We start from the raw sequence: 15,764 nt of genomic DNA on the forward strand, positions 1-15,764 counted from the left end.
ACAGTTCACTGTTACTAGAAGCAGTGATTGGGCATCAACAATGCAGTTACAGGAGGAGAAAAGGGGAAAATCTTATGGTAAAGGTGAGTCAACAGGGATAAAGACTTTTGAGTTGAAAAGAGACATGCTGAAATTTTTCAAAGAACACATGTCAAAAGAAGCCATGGTTGAGGATTTTTTGAGAATTTGATATTCAGGAGGACCCAGCTGCCACCTCCCCCCCGCAGGTCCCCCCCTGACATGTGCAGAACCTCCAGTTTCAACAGCCACCTTACCTGCTCTTAAATGCTGGTCAAGGCCTTATCCCCATGTGTCACAATCAGAAAAATCAGCATTTACCCTCCCCTCTCACATCACTCTAGAGAATATCTTGATGGTGACATATCAGGTGACCTCAATCTGTTGACCACCCTAAGCAAAAAGTAACCCCAATCAACGGATTTAAGCATGTTTATCCCTAATCCTAAACCCTCTCAGAAACCTATATAAGGAGGCCTTCTCTCACTCAAAACCAACACTTCACCCACTTCACCAAGCAACGAAGCTATGACGACATTGCTCACAACGAGGAGCTATGGATGGAGCTCTACTCTCTCTCCCTCTCTCTCTCTCCCTCTGGTATGCTACATTACTAGCCCTAAAACCTAAATAAGGAGTCTTCTCTCATGCTCCATGGCCACCATCCTCGCCATCATTCTCTAAGGTATTGATGTGTTGCTAGTAGGATCATACCTACTTGCTGGGTTGATTGTTTTTGACAAGGGATTATGCCATCCTTGGCTTGCTTCTCTATATCCTTGTTATGTATGATCAGATGCCGTTGTATTGTTAAGCTGATGTCTTGTGTATATATATGCTACATAAGGTCCCTAAGCTTCGTTTCTATGTGTTTTGCCATATGTTTTGATGCCATCATAATGCCAGAAGTCTCACTTGCCTATGTGCACTATGTGTGAGGTCCCTAAACCTCTTAATTTAGGGTGGTGCCCCCTTTGTTTTGTTCTTTGCTTGTTTGCATGAGGCGTGGTTTGTGGAGTGTGCACGAGTACAGAGGGCACCCGATTGCACTGCTCTTTTTCCCGCTATCATTTTGGTGCCCCCATTGAGGAGGGCTACACAGACCTTCAGTCCACAAGCAATGAAGATGTGCAATCTACAACATGGACGAATGGCGTGAGGAGTTTGCAAATTGGAGAACAGAAGAGGAGGAGGCTTTAGAGGCCTTAAAAGCTTTCATCGAGGTCTTGTTACCAGGTTGCAGTGTCATTGAAATTCAAGAAGTAAGTTCTTCTACATGCCTTGTTCGTGATCGTCGCCAACGAAGGAGAGTAAGAAGAAGAGCTTGATATACCTCTCCTCTCAACCTATGAGTGCTCCAGAAACCTCCAACGCACACGAGCTTGAAATATTCTACATCAACATACACGAAGGTACTGTGACACACATTAAGGGAAGAGAAAGCATCACCAGACCTCTCTTTCCTGAGGAGCCGACTAAGAGGAGGAAGATCACCTCTACACCTAAGTGGCCCAAGGCCGCAGCGCGTGCTCAAGCGTAAGGTAACATTTGGCTTAATCTCATTAATAAGGGATTACATGACCACTACATGCAAGAAAAAGGCTAGTGAGCAACCAACTTCAACCTCCAACTTGCAACCACGACTCTCACCCCTAAATCCTCCTGAAGCAAAGAGACGAAGGCTTGCCTACAAGATTGCCGCCCGTCTGCGAGTGCTCCCAGTGCACTTTGTGAATCCAGACACCACCAATCCCAAGCCAACCTCCTGTCCGCGTGAAGATCACTTTGGATATTGTCCAAAGTGCTTTGGAGACTGGGTGAAAAGCCTCCCTGCCCTACCTTTGCTGCTAATTTTCAAGAAGTTATCTCAATCTAAGGAAACTATCTTAGTTGATGATGTGCTGCACATTAATGGTGTCACTTTCATTCGTCATGCTGATTATGGTAATAGCATCCAATTGTTGCTTGCTAAAAGGCTCAGCATTGTACAAAGTGTTGCCATCACGCCTTACGTCTTCACAAATGCATCAGGAAGAGTCGAAGTGATCCGAGGTGCTGACCTTCTGTGGCTGATCAGGCTCATTGGTCCCAAGGTGGTGCAACTAAGCTAGGCTCTTGTGTGTAAGTATGGATGCCAATAATGAGAATGATGATCCCCGCATGTTTCCTTTCCATTTTGTGCGTCATATCCGTGTGAATATTTGTATTGATAGAAAAATCTTTTATCAGCAAAGAATAGCCCTGTTGTTTGGAGCCGAGAGACTTGGGGAAATCTTGCGCTCTCCTCATCCTGTCATTCTACCCTTACTAGACTATTACCATTCCTTTGATGTGTCGATCTTCATCCTATTTTGAGCTAAGTTGTGCTAAAGCTCCAAATTGCAATTACCATACTCTATTTTAAAATAAATTGGAGCTGTTTGTGTAATTGTTTACTCTCTCACTTATGGCCTTCCCTAATTTTTATGGTAAGCCTGGGGAGGTTGCTCCAGACTTTTTGGATAATTTGGAAATGGCCTTTCTGGTATCGGGAATGGATGACGAAGCTACTAAGTTAAGGGCCTTTCCTTTGGTCTTGAGGGAAGGTGCAAACTTATGGTATCAAACTTTGGCACCTGAAGAAAGAAGAGACTGGGAGTCCTTAAAGATGGCCTTCATCGAAGAATTTCGCCACCATGAGCCTCCAGAGGAGATATGGAGACAGCTCTTAGAGCTCCGCCAAACATCACCCAATGACTATAGAAGCTATGAAGGAAAGTTTTCCAACCTGTGGGAGAAATGGTGTGCATCACTAGGTGAAGGAGAAAGGGCGCCAGAATGCCTAAAGAAGGATTGTTTCCTGGCAGGGCTTTACCCCATTCTTCGAGAAAAGGTAAAAGGTAAATTCCCAGATACCTTTGATAAAGCTATGACTTATGCAAGGGAGAAGGATAGGAAGTTAAAATTCCAAGCTCAACTACAAGGGGGAATGGAGCCTCCACCGCTAGCTCAACCTACGGCAAGGGTAGTAGCAGGGACAGGAGCAACAGACCAAGAGTCCTCTCAACAAGAATTACTTCAACAAATCACCAATCAACTAGAGAGCCTGTCCATCAATCTGGTTCAAGGTGTAAGGGCTCCCCAGTCAGGAAATGAACGAAATAGACAAGAAGGACAAAGGCAAGCACGTGAGTACATTTGATACAACTGTGGAGAGGTAGGTCACGGCATGTATTATTGCCCCCATCCACGACGCTATCAAGGAAATGGTAATCAAAGACGGCCTCCTCGCCAGCAAGTCACTCCTCCTCGAGCTAGGCCACTAAATGGACAAAATGCACACGTGGCTCCACCAATCCAAATATTGAGACCCCCTCCTCCACCACCACAAGCACCAGCAGAGATCCCTCCACTACCATCGGGAGGGGAGGACAGGGCTGTCTCTGTCATAAGTCTTGACAATGGTAAGGATAAAGGGAAAGAAAAAATGGAGGAAGCTGTTGCCATGCCAATAAAGAGAGTTAGGAGACAAAGAACTGATGAAATGGAAGCTTCAGAGCCGGATAAAGGGAATGAGGGTTCCTCCCAAGTGATAGGAGACAAGAAAAGGAAGAGTAGGTCAAGGAGGCACATAGGAGTAGAAGACTTTCCACTTGGGGTAGGATCCATACCTTACGACCTGGTAGCAGATGTGAGTAAGCAAGGACCAAAGATTTCATGGCAGCAACTCCTCCACCTTTCCCCAAAGATGCGTAGAACCTGGTCTAAGATGGTCAGCACCAGGAGGGCTAAGGCAAAGTCAGTTGGGTCTATTAGTGCAAGAGGCATGAAGGATATCGTGCCAGTCATTGATGCAGAGATTAAGAGTCAGCGAGTCTCCAATGTGTACGTAGATGGTGGAGCCGAGACTTGTGTTATGACAGAGAAATTAATGCACAGGTTGGGTTTGGAAGTAAACGAGCAAACTTCCTTACAAGCTAAGATGGCAAATAATGTAAGGGTGGCTTGTGTGGGAAAGGTTAATGGAGTGAAGGTTTCAACTTTTGGTGTGGCAATCTCAATTGATGCTTATGTGATCCCAACTAAGGGGGAGGGCTATCCGCTAATCCTTGGAAGACCTTGGCTTATGGCTATGAAAGCTAGGCAAGATTGGGAGACAGGTTCCCTTGAGTTGCGACCAAATCATAAGGTAGGTGGCAAGCAACAAAAAATTGTGTATGAAATGAAGCAGGGTAGACAACAAGACCTAGAGATGGAGACTTCTATGGATGAATGGAGCACAAGCAGCTGCTCTTCATCTGAGGATGAGTCATCTGAGGAGGATGCTAGCTCTTTGGAAGTCATGGGTATAATACTGCAAAACCCAGAAGGAGAAGGTGGTCAAGACTCTCTAAACAAGGAAGAAGCCACACGTACTAAAGAAGCATGTTGGCCTCTATATAACTGATTACGAGCACATTAAAGGAGTGACGGTAACCCAACACCATACCCAATTAAAGGAAGGTGCCAAACCAGTGGTGCAAAGGCTAAGGAGATTAGGGCTAGTGCAACAAGATGCACTCTTAAAAGAAGTAAAAAGATTACTCAAGGCAGGATTTATCTACCCAGTGGAAGATTCTGAGTGGGTGTCTCCAGTTGTGGTAGCACCAAAGAAAAATGGGAAGTGGAGGGTATGTGTGGATTACAAGCCTCTAAACGCAGCCACAAAAAGGGACCATTTTCCTTTGCCTTTTCAAGATGAAATACTAAATGAAGTGGCTGGTCATGAAAGGTACACAGTGTGTGATGGGTACTCAGGCTACTTCCAAATCAGAATTACAGATGAAGACCAAAGAAAGACTACCTTCATAACACCTTGGGGGTGTTTTGCTTATAGAGTTATGCCTTTTGGTTTAACTAATGCCCCGGCAACTTTCCAGAGGTTTATGAACTTGGTGTTTCAACCTTACTTTGGTAAGTCCATACGAGTCTTCATTGATGATTTTTGCATTTACAGCTCTAGGGAAGTACATCTGTCCAAGGTTGATGAAGGTTTCACCCGTCTGGCCCAATTGGGTGGGCAATTGAATAAAGACAAGTGCCACATAGGTGAGAGCAAGGTCACTCTACTAGGCCATGTTGTGTCTCAAGATGGTATTGAGGCTGACCCTGAAAAGGTAAAGACATTGTTAGCTTTACCTACTCCTTCAAACGTGAAGCAACTAGTCTCCTTCATTCAAAAGGTTCGCTACATGGGACGATTCATACATCTCCTTTCTCAGGCAATCTATCCTTTGCAGCAGCTCACTAAACACACTACATTGACATGGAGTGAGGAGGGTGAAAGGTGCTTTCAAGAAGTTAAAACCCTATTGAGCTCATTGCCTGTCGTCCTACAACCCACATGGGGTGAATTATTCTATGTAAATCCTAGTGTAGGTCCAGAAGCTCTAGGAGCTGTCTTGATGCAAAAAGACCCAAAGACATCTCTCATGAGACCAGTCTACTTCTCTAGTAGAGTGATGACAGCTGCTGAAAAGGGTTTCAGCGCAACTGAGCAATTGGTGCTAGCTCTTAAGTTTGCAGTGGAGAAGTTTCGGGCTTACTTACTTCCGAGACAATTTGTGGTGATCACAACTGAGGAGGTTTTTCCATATGCCCTACAACACATGGAATTGTCTCAAAGAATAGCAAAGTGGGTGGTGCAGCTTCAAGAGTTTGACTACACACTACAAGTAGAGGATTCCACCCGTGCTTGTTTGGCAGATGTCCTCACACAAAGGTGTTATGAGAAGGCCAAGAAAGAGGCACCTAGTAAGGTACCGCCTATCCCGGAGCCTGAAGTTCTACTGGGAGCACACAGTCTGTATTTTGATGGGGCTTACAAGAGGACCAAAGACAAGGCATCAGCAGGCATAGTAATATTAGGTCCAGAGAAGGAGAAGATCTTTGCAAAAGGGTTTCATCTAAAAGAGGTTCATTCTAACAATGAGGCAGAGTACCATGCCCTTGTTTTAGGGTTGCAATGTTGTCTTTCTCAGGGCATCACAAAGCTAAATGTTTTTGGTGACTCCATGTTGATTGTTAAGCAAATGGTTGGTGTATGGGCCTGTAAAAATGACAAATTGTCTGTTAAGATGAGGGAAGCAAAGGCCTTGTTGAAGGGTTTTAAAGAAGTTCGAGTGCACTTTGTACCTAGAGATCAAAATCGAGAAGCAGATGCCTTAGCAAGTGAAGAACTACAAACTCTCATAGTAGGTGCTATCCTTGTGAAAAGTCCTTTATACCAGGGAAAGGAGGAGCTGCATGATTTACTTTACTTTCTTGAGCATTGTGAAGCACCCTCTGGTATGAGTAAAAGTGAACGTAGGTGGTTGGCAAAAAAGGCTACCAGCTATAGCTTAGTGAATGAGGACTTGTATTGTAGAGGGAAAGATGCTGTCTTAAGGAGAGTTCCTGCATCCCAAGAGATAAAGGATATTTTGTTTAGTTGTCATGAAGGTGTGTGTGGTGGCCACTTTGCACAAGAGATTACTAGCAGAAAGATTTTACAAGCAGGGTTCACGTGGCCAAGCCTCCATCGAGATGTACAACATTGGTGCCGCACATGTGAGGTTTGCCAAAAAGCTGGACCAAGGCGTCTTACCCATGAAAATCAGCATCCAATCAAAACCTATGGGCCATTTGAAAAATGGGGGATAGATGCAATAGGGCCACTAACTTGCACTCAATCAGGGAAGGAATACATCATTATGGGGGTGGAGTACATGACTAGATGGGCAGAAGCTCGTCCCACAAAGCGCATCACAGCCAAGGACGTGAGTGATTTCATTTTTGAATGCCTTTGTTGCCGTTTTGGCACACCTTTGGAGATTCTCTCGGATAGGGGACCGGGATTTCGAGCTGATTTAGTCGGGCAATTGATGAGCAAGTTAAAAATCAAGCGCAGGCACTCTACACCATACTACCCTCAGTGCAATGGTCTTGTGGAAAAGGTAAATGGTCTTATATGTAAAATCATCACTAAGCAAGTGCATTTACATCCTAAGGCATGGGACAAACACCTAGATGCAGCACTTTGGGCCTACAGAACATCCTTTAAAACATCCTTGGGATATACACCTTTTCACTTGGTTTACGGGCAAGAGGCACTATTGCCTATAGAAGTGGAGCTAGCGAGCCTCCGAGTTCTAAAAGCACATCAAGAGGATAGTCAAGAGAAGCAGGTGGAAGGAAGAATCATCGATTTGGAGAGGTTAGGGCTAGATCGAGAGTCAGCAATGAAGTACTATGCAGCCCAGGCAGAGAAGAAACGAAAGAAGTTCAATCGCAACCTTGTCAAGAAAGGTATCAAGGAAGGTTCTTTAGTGCTCAGATACGACAATCGCTTTGATCGCAGGAAGGATGGTAACTTCTTGCTTAAGTGGGAAGGCCCTTTTGTAGTGATACAGAGGTTCTCAAATGGTAGTTACCAACTAGGTGACCTAGATGGTAAGGTACATCAGAACCCGGTAAATGGTTGGCGATTGAAGGCCTACCAATGTCGTCTTTCACAGCCATATGCTGGTGAAATCAATGCTAAGGATGGTTCAGAGGGGAGCTCATCATATTCGAGCTCCAACTAAGGTAACAATCATGTACATAGTCGTTTCAAAAAAACAAAAAAAAAAAGTGGAAAAAAGAGAAGAAAAAAAGAAAAAAAGAGAATGCTACCAGTGAAAGCGGATATTGACAATGGATGGGGTATGGCTTTCAAGGGTCTAGGAGACCAGTTGTTAGTCATGGATGGACACAATTATTCATCAGAAAGGACTAAACAGGGTGCATCAGCCAAGAAAGCAGTAACATGGCAAATTCAATTGGTACCAGGTGGGCAAGTATTCAAGAGAACCCTATTGTAGCACAACCTACAGCTAGAGGCATCAAATACCTCTAGCTTAAGGGGGAGGGCTATATGATGCATGGTTTTTAGGACCCCTTCTGAAGATGCAATAAAGGCACAGTCAATTGTTGGGGAGATGAGGATACTCTAGTCCAAGGGATCTCGAAAGAGAAGAAAAATCTACTTCACAAGCACCAAAGAGTAAAAAGTGCCCTGGACAGAAGATACGTGGGAACGAGCTCTTATGCATGCCTACAACCTATATTTTACAGAATAGCCCATTCTAGGTGTGAATTTCTAGTGAAATTTACACGAGGATGTTCGTGTGGACTCACAGCACAGCATACTCCGTTTTCACTTTTTTACCGACAGTAAATATTTTTTACCACAGTAAATATTTTTCACCTACATGGTAAATACAAATCACTTTTTACCTACAGTAACTTTTTTTACCCATGGTAAATATTTTTTACTGCACCATAAGTATTTGGTAGGTAACAGTTCACTGTTACTAGAAGCAGTGATTGGGCATCAACAATGCAGTTACAGGAGGAGAAAAGGGGAAAATCTTATGGTAAAGGTGAGTCAACAGGGATAAAGACTTTTGAGTTGAAAAGAGACATGCTGAAAGTTTTCAAAGAACACATGTCAAAAGAAGCCATGGTTGAGGATTTTTTGAGAATTTGATATTCAGGAGGACCCAGCTGCCACCTCCCCCCCGCAGGTCCCCCCCTGACATGTGCAGAACCTCCAGTTTCAACAGCCACCTTACCTGCTCTTGAATGCTGGTCAAGGCCTTATCCCCATGTGTCACAATCAGAAAAATCAGCATTTACCCTCCCCTCTCACATCACTCTAGAGAATATCTTGATGGTGACATATCAGGTGACCTCAATCTGTTGACCACCCTAAGCAAAAAGTAACCCCAATCAACGGATTTAAGCATGTTTATCCCTAATCCTAAACCCTCTCAGAAACCTATATAAGGAGGCCTTCTCTCACTCAAAACCAACACTTCACCCACTTCACCAAGCAACGAAGCTATGACGACATTGCTCACAACGAGGAGCTATGGATGGAGCTGTACTCTCTCTCCCTCTCTCTCTCTCTCCCTCTAGTATGCTACATTACTAGCCCTAAAACCTAAATAAGGAGTCTTCTCTCATGCTCCATGGCCACCATCCTCGCCATCATTCTCTAAGGTATTGATGTGTTGCTAGTAGGATCATACCTACTTGCTGGGTTGATTGTTTTTGACAAGGGATTATGCCATCCTTGGCTTGCTTCTCTATATCCTTGTTATGTATGATCAGATGCCGTTGTATTGTTAAGCTGATGTCTTGTGTATATATATGCTACATAAGGTCCCTAAGCTTCGTTTCTATGTGTTTTGCCATATGTTTTGATGCCATCATAATGCCAGAAGTCTCACTTGCCTATGTGCACTATGTGTGAGGTCCCTAAACCTCTTAATTTAGGGTGGTGCCCCCTTTGTTTTGTTCTTTGCTTGTTTGCATGAGGCGTGGTTTGTGGAGTGTGCACAAGTACAGAGGCCACCCGATTGCACTGCTCTTTTTCCCGCTATCACATATCACAGAGGAATTGGAAAAACTCCCCGAAGATTCTTTTGACTTCTCCTTGGTGCTTGCCAAAAATGACCTAACCCATAACTGCCTGAATGGAGCTTCATCCTCCACCATCGACACACCTCCCGTTTTCGGAAAGCCAAAGGTTTCCTCTTCAATTTACCCCTCCACCAATTTGCCAACGCTACAGCAACTCAAGAAGCTAGTGGATTTTGAGGTGATTCTCTCCAATTCTATTTTGGAATTTAAGAAGCTACACGGTAAATTAAAAAGAGCTAAAAACTTCTTGGCACATCTCAATGAGTTACTTTGTAACCAAAAATCTCCCAATAGCCTTTGTATCAAACCTCCCAAGCTTACCATTGATGATTCCCAAGCCCAAGCTCTTCTCAATGCCAATCTCGCTTCACTCGCCGTAGATTTCCAACTTGATTCCACAGATGCTCTCATCCAAGCACAAACTCTACTTATAAAAAACCTCCAATCTTATCTTGATGGCTACCACTCACTAGTTGAAGAACGCCTCAATGATTGTAGCAATAGGTTTCTCTTGATTTCCACTCCCCTATTGTCAAAACATGATTGAAGTCTTAAGCTTAAAGAATGGAAAACCTCTTCTCTCAACCTCTTCCTTTTTGAAATACAAACCTACATCTTGAATACCCATCTAACATCTATCGAGGAGGAGGACGCCATACTTGCACGCAAAAGATCCATCAATGCATTGGAAGAGGAAGTCATTTCCCTTCCAAAAGAACAAACTATAAAAGAACTTGTGGAGCAAGTGGTGGCGGAGAACTTTGGTTCAAGTAACACCAATGGACGCTTAAGTGCAAGTCACGCTAAACCTCGCTTCCCCCCATCCTCTCCCCCAATTAAACCCTATCCCCCTCCCAAAAAACCCTTCCTTTCCTCACAAAGAACCCTCAACCTCCCTTCCAAAAAACCCTTCCAATCCCCTAGACCCTCTACCTACCATCAACCCTCTCCGTTGGAGCCTCAATCTATAGCTCTCAAGGCCCAACCAATAAATGAACTTTAGAATCTCCCCACCAAGCATCACCTCCTTATGTAAGAAAACCCCACTATACCCACCACCACAATATACCTTCTAATCTTGTCTACCCTCTTAAACCCATTAGCCCCCCACACCCTACCATTTCCCACCCCAATATTTCTTCTCTTGCTTCCTTCCCCCACAAGAAAACTTTTTTTTAAAGAACACCTCCCACTACAATTCAAAGCACTCGGGAAAAGTGAGAGGGAGGAGGGATTAGGGCTTAAACACCCCACTACATGGGTGCATCTTTCCTTCTCCAAGCCCCCCTCCTCCTGTATCTTTGGATCTCCAAAACTGCCACTGCATCACCTCTTGACAAAGATTACCTCGAGCTTCCAACCTGCAACGGACGATTGAGAAGAAAGTATTGGCTACCCCTTTTAAATCCCCAACACTACAAGCTTCTTCATTTTGGTAAGCTTAAAGCCTTCTCTTTGGAACTCGGTGTTTCCAACTTTAAAGTGCACAACCTTTCACCTAAAAAATTCTCTCTCCTTGAAAAGTGTTGCTTAGCTTTAGGTTTAAAATACATCCCCCCCCCCCTCTTCAAACCCTTCATCCGCATCTCTTCTTAACGCACATACCAACATGGCAAGAAATTTCAAACTAAAGTTTTTTTTCAAGAATCATCCAACTCTTCCACCCTCTCCTTTCAAGATACCAAATCCCCTTTGGAAGCCACCTTTGCAAAACCCCACTCTCAACCAAATCTTACTCACTAACCATATTAACATTAACCTCATTTTAAACTCTACTTTCCTCCCACCCTCTAAACCTCCCCGTTTTGTCACTCAAGCCTTATCTAGCCTCAAATTGGATCCTTCCATTGTCATAAAACCCGTCGACAAAAACTTAGGCTTGATCATACTACCTCTGGATTGGTACAGAAGTAACGCCCTCACCCACCTCAATGATACCACCACTTACGAGCCTTGCCCCTCCATCCCCTTTCCCTTTATTGCTTCCCTCCTCTCCTCCCTTACCATCCAATTTTTGACGTTACCTGCTATAGATCGTAAATTTATCCTCTCGCCCCTTGACAAGCAACTTAAACCTTGCCCCGTTTATTTAATCCCAAAACTGCACAAACCCTCCCTTGTCTCACGGCCTATTTTCTCTTATAAAGGCTATATCTTTGAAAAAGATTCCATTTGGCTTCACTTCGAACTTTTTCTATCCTCCTCACCTTTAAACAAAATCTTAAAAACTCTCTCACCCTCATCCAAGACCTTAACAACCTCCCCCTCCCACCCAATACCCTACTCTTCACCTTTGATATGGAGGTCCTCTACTCTAGTATCCCAATCAACCATGGCCTCATGGCCCTCAAAGCCTCTATTTCTACCCATTTTGACCCGCTCAAAACCCACTTTATCCTCTCTCTTGCAGCGCTCATCTTGTCATACCACTACATTACTTTCAAAGGACAATTCTGGAAACAAATCAAAGGCACCGATATGGGCTCCAATTTTGCCATAGTATATGCATGCCTCTTCTTATGCCATTTAGAAGCCTCTTCTTCCCTTTTGAGCAATCCTAACCTTCTCTACTTCAAGAGTATGTAGACGATGCCTTTGGGCTATCGATTGGCTCTAAGGCGTCCCTCACCTCTTGTTTGAATGATTATGGGAAACCGCTTCAAGATCACATTAAAATCTCTAGCCACATCTCTCCCAACCATGCCACTATCCTCGACATAGGATTTTTTAAAGGAACAAAGTTTGCCTCCTCAAACCTTTTGGACTCTGTCTGCCATCAAAAACCCTTAAATGCTTATAACTACATCCCTTGGATCTCTTGGCACCCTACACACTTAAAAGTAGCTTTCATTATCGCTAAACTCAAAAGATTTATCATTAGAGAAAGCTCCTTGGAAGGTTTCATTTCTATCCGCAACCTCTTCTACCAACGCCTTAGGGCGAAAGGATACCCACAAGGTTTTCTTCATTATGTGTTCAAAAAAGTCACCTATCAGAATTGCATGGAGCCCACACTCTGATTTAAAGAACCACCCCCCATAACCTTCAAGTTACCTTTCACTCCTTCCACAAGAAGGCTATCACCCGCCTTTTGTATCAGTAACCCTATCGCTTCGGCCTGCTAGTACAACCCCTCACTCTCATTTCTACCTAGACCCACCATTTGTTGGACCTCTGGGCCCAACCTCCATAGCCTGCTTGTACATACCATGCACCACCACTGAAAACTCACATAAATATTTGAGTGGGCTACATGTTTTCCCTTTTTTGCAAAAATATCTTTGGAAATCTCAGTTTTTCGGATACCCCTTGAAGTAGTAGACTTTATTGTTTGGGCCCCTCCCTGCCTTCCATTTTATCCCTTACTTTGTTCACACCTCTTCATGGATATTCCCCCTATCCCCCCCCCCCCCCCCCCCCCCCCCTCATAACATTACTCTTTACTCCTTCATTTTGGGAACCTACCTCAGTTAACTAAAAATCCCACCAATCCCTTACCTACCTCCTTCTGCACCTTTGTTAATTCATAAGCCAACTCTACCTACTAATACACCCTTGTTCTTCTAGCTCCATGAAAAATAAAAAAATAAAATGGCTATAATCCTCTTCTCCCCCCCCCCCCCCCCCCCCCCCCCCCCCCCCCCCCCCCCCTCTCTTTTCCCCCCTAAAACTTGACCTTTCTCTTCACCCTCTATCCCCCCACTAACTTTGACATCAAATCACCATCATCTTCAAAAAACAAAACTCTATTGGGTACAAATTGTCTACCTCTCACCATTTAACCAAATACCAACCCTTCTACCCTAACTCTTTCCCTTGTACTTTTGTACACTGCCATTAACTCACTTGTCCCTAACTCTTCCCCTATGTACATATGTACACTTCCATTAACTCCCTTGTTCTTTTCCCCCCCAAAATCCCACCTCAGGCTGCCCCTCTATAAACCCCCAATCACCTCCTTCCCTTGTATATGCAAACTCAGACCATTGATGAGCTCAGTATGAGCGAAACATGTTTGGTGTTGTTTCCTTCACCTTTTTACCTTAATCTCCTCCTAATCTCTTTTGGTACCCATATACACTTTGGTCTCTCAATGTTCCACCCTTTTCTTGTTTTCCTAAACTGGGAGTTGTTTTGCATGCCTACTTACATATATGTGAAAATGTTCCACCCTTTTCTTGTTCCACCCTTTTCTTGCTTCCCTAAACTAGGAGTCGTTTCGCACGCCTACTTACGTTTATATGTGAAAATTATGAATATTTATACCCAAAACAGGTAAGTTCAGTGCAAAATGACAAAGGGAAATAGAAGGTCGATGAGGGTCCTAGTACCTTTGCCAATTTAGTGGAGGTTGATGAACAATTGCAGGATGGATTCCCTTGTAAACAAAACGTAAGGAAAGTAACTTTTGCTAAAGAACCCGTGATGGTCGGGGTAGTTACTCGATCTCAAAAGATGGACCATGATAGAGGGATCACTGTCCCGAATGTGAGTAAGAAGATTGAGGACTCTTTTATAAAAGATTTTGTAGAATCTCCTGATGAAGTATCTGAGGATCATTTTGGTCATGAATCACCGATTGCTTTTAAGCTACAAGAAGAGAAAGAAATTACAAAAGGTATAGCACCTTTTCCGAAAGGTTACAGACATCTACAACTCACAAAAAGAGTGTAGCAAATACCTTTAATTTATGGGAGTCTATGAAAGATTGCAAAATATCATTGGACTTGACCACTTTAGTAGAGATATCTCCTCTTTGTAAGAAGCAATTATATCATAAGCTCGTACATAGGAGAGGGAAGAGAAAAAGCTCTAAAATGATGGAGCGAGTCAAAGAAAAAGGAGTTCAAGTAGTAGATATGTTTATGGACCTAGAAGCACCTACTATTTCGTTGGAAATAGGAAGCCATAGCGTGACGGGAGTGCAATTAGATAGTGGAGGAGGAGTCAGTTTAATGACTGAGCAAAATATGGGAGAGTTGGGATTGAAACAAGTGGAACCTACGAACATCATTCTACGCTTGGCCGATCAACGGCGTGTAAAACCTTAAGGGATTTTACAAGGGGTCAAGACTATAGTGGCAGAACTTGAGTTTCAAGTGAGTTACTTGATAATTTGACCGCATTTGTACGGGACCTCTTTCCCAATATTGTTAGGAAGACCTTGGCTTGTACAAGCCAGGTGTGTGCAAATTTGGCATAAAGGAGTGATCACTATTGGTCCTTGCAATGATAGAGTAGAATTGCGAGTTGTCTCTAAGGAGTTTTTGAGGGAGTATAAAAAGCCGATTGTGTCAGAAACAAAAGAGAACACAGATTATAGTGGTGATAAATCAGAGGATGAAGAAGCAATGAAACAACGCTTCTCATTAAATACGGATAAATATTCTTGATTTTTGCACAATGGTTACCATATGTGGATAGAGGATGATTCCACTAGGACAATCTCCACATCAGAGGGTATTGGTAATTATGCTGGTCACTTAGGAATGGGTGAATATGAAGTTCATTACTCTTTGGGTTATGATTCTGATAAGGACATTGCACAATGGTTGTCCACCTCAGATGAGTGTTTGGCAAACTATTTTAATATAGCCCTGAAGAACAACTTAGATGATATGGATAAGCCTAGAGAAAAATCCAGTGCACTAGTAGAAGTAAAGGATATTTGGGAACAATCACTAAAAGAGCGTGAGTTAGCAGATGGAGCTATGGTTCAAGTGCCACAAAAAATGGCTCAATTAGAAAAAGAAAAAGGGCAGGATATTTTAGAGGCTAAGCATATCAAAGAATTATTGAAGCAATGGGAAGATTATTATAAGCAGGAAGATATGGAAGAACGGTCAGAGGAATATGGGATCACTGACGTCCCTGAATTCTAGACTGAGGGCTCTTTAATGACTGAAGTAACACTTGATACCTACATCAAAATATTGATGAGTGGTCAACAAAGAATTATGAAACTGCAATTGTACCCTATTGTGGGACACAATCTTTGGCTGTTGTGAGTGATACGAAGAATAAAAATGAAGAGTCTGAATCTCTTATAAATAAACACAACCTACTTGAAAATGTTGTCTATAAGGAGGACAAACATCCTCTAATTAGGGCTATGCCACGTACACAATCTTCGTTTTTGTTATCAAAAGATAAATTAACTGTTCGATGGGAAGTGTCAAAAGGAAAATTCTTGACATTAGGAAGTCAATTAAAAGGAGAAGTGTTGGAGCGTTTCAAAGAAGTACTTACAAAGTATCAACATGCTTTTGCATGGTCCTATA

At 43.2% G+C, this 15,764-nt stretch overlaps 1 pseudogene; it reads left to right on the plus strand.

Moving 5' to 3' along the window:
• Nucleotides 1–14,303: 14,303 nt before the first annotated feature.
• LOC147451549 (uncharacterized) lies at nucleotides 14,304–15,365 on the plus strand (annotated as a pseudogene).
• The last annotated feature ends 399 nt before the right edge of the window (nucleotides 15,366–15,764 follow it).

The sequence above is a fragment of the Adiantum capillus-veneris genome, chromosome 8 (genome assembly GCF_014529385.1).
Source record: "Adiantum capillus-veneris isolate H3 chromosome 8, ASM1452938v2, whole genome shotgun sequence".
Classification (NCBI taxonomy): domain Eukaryota; kingdom Viridiplantae; phylum Streptophyta; class Polypodiopsida; order Polypodiales; family Pteridaceae; genus Adiantum; species Adiantum capillus-veneris.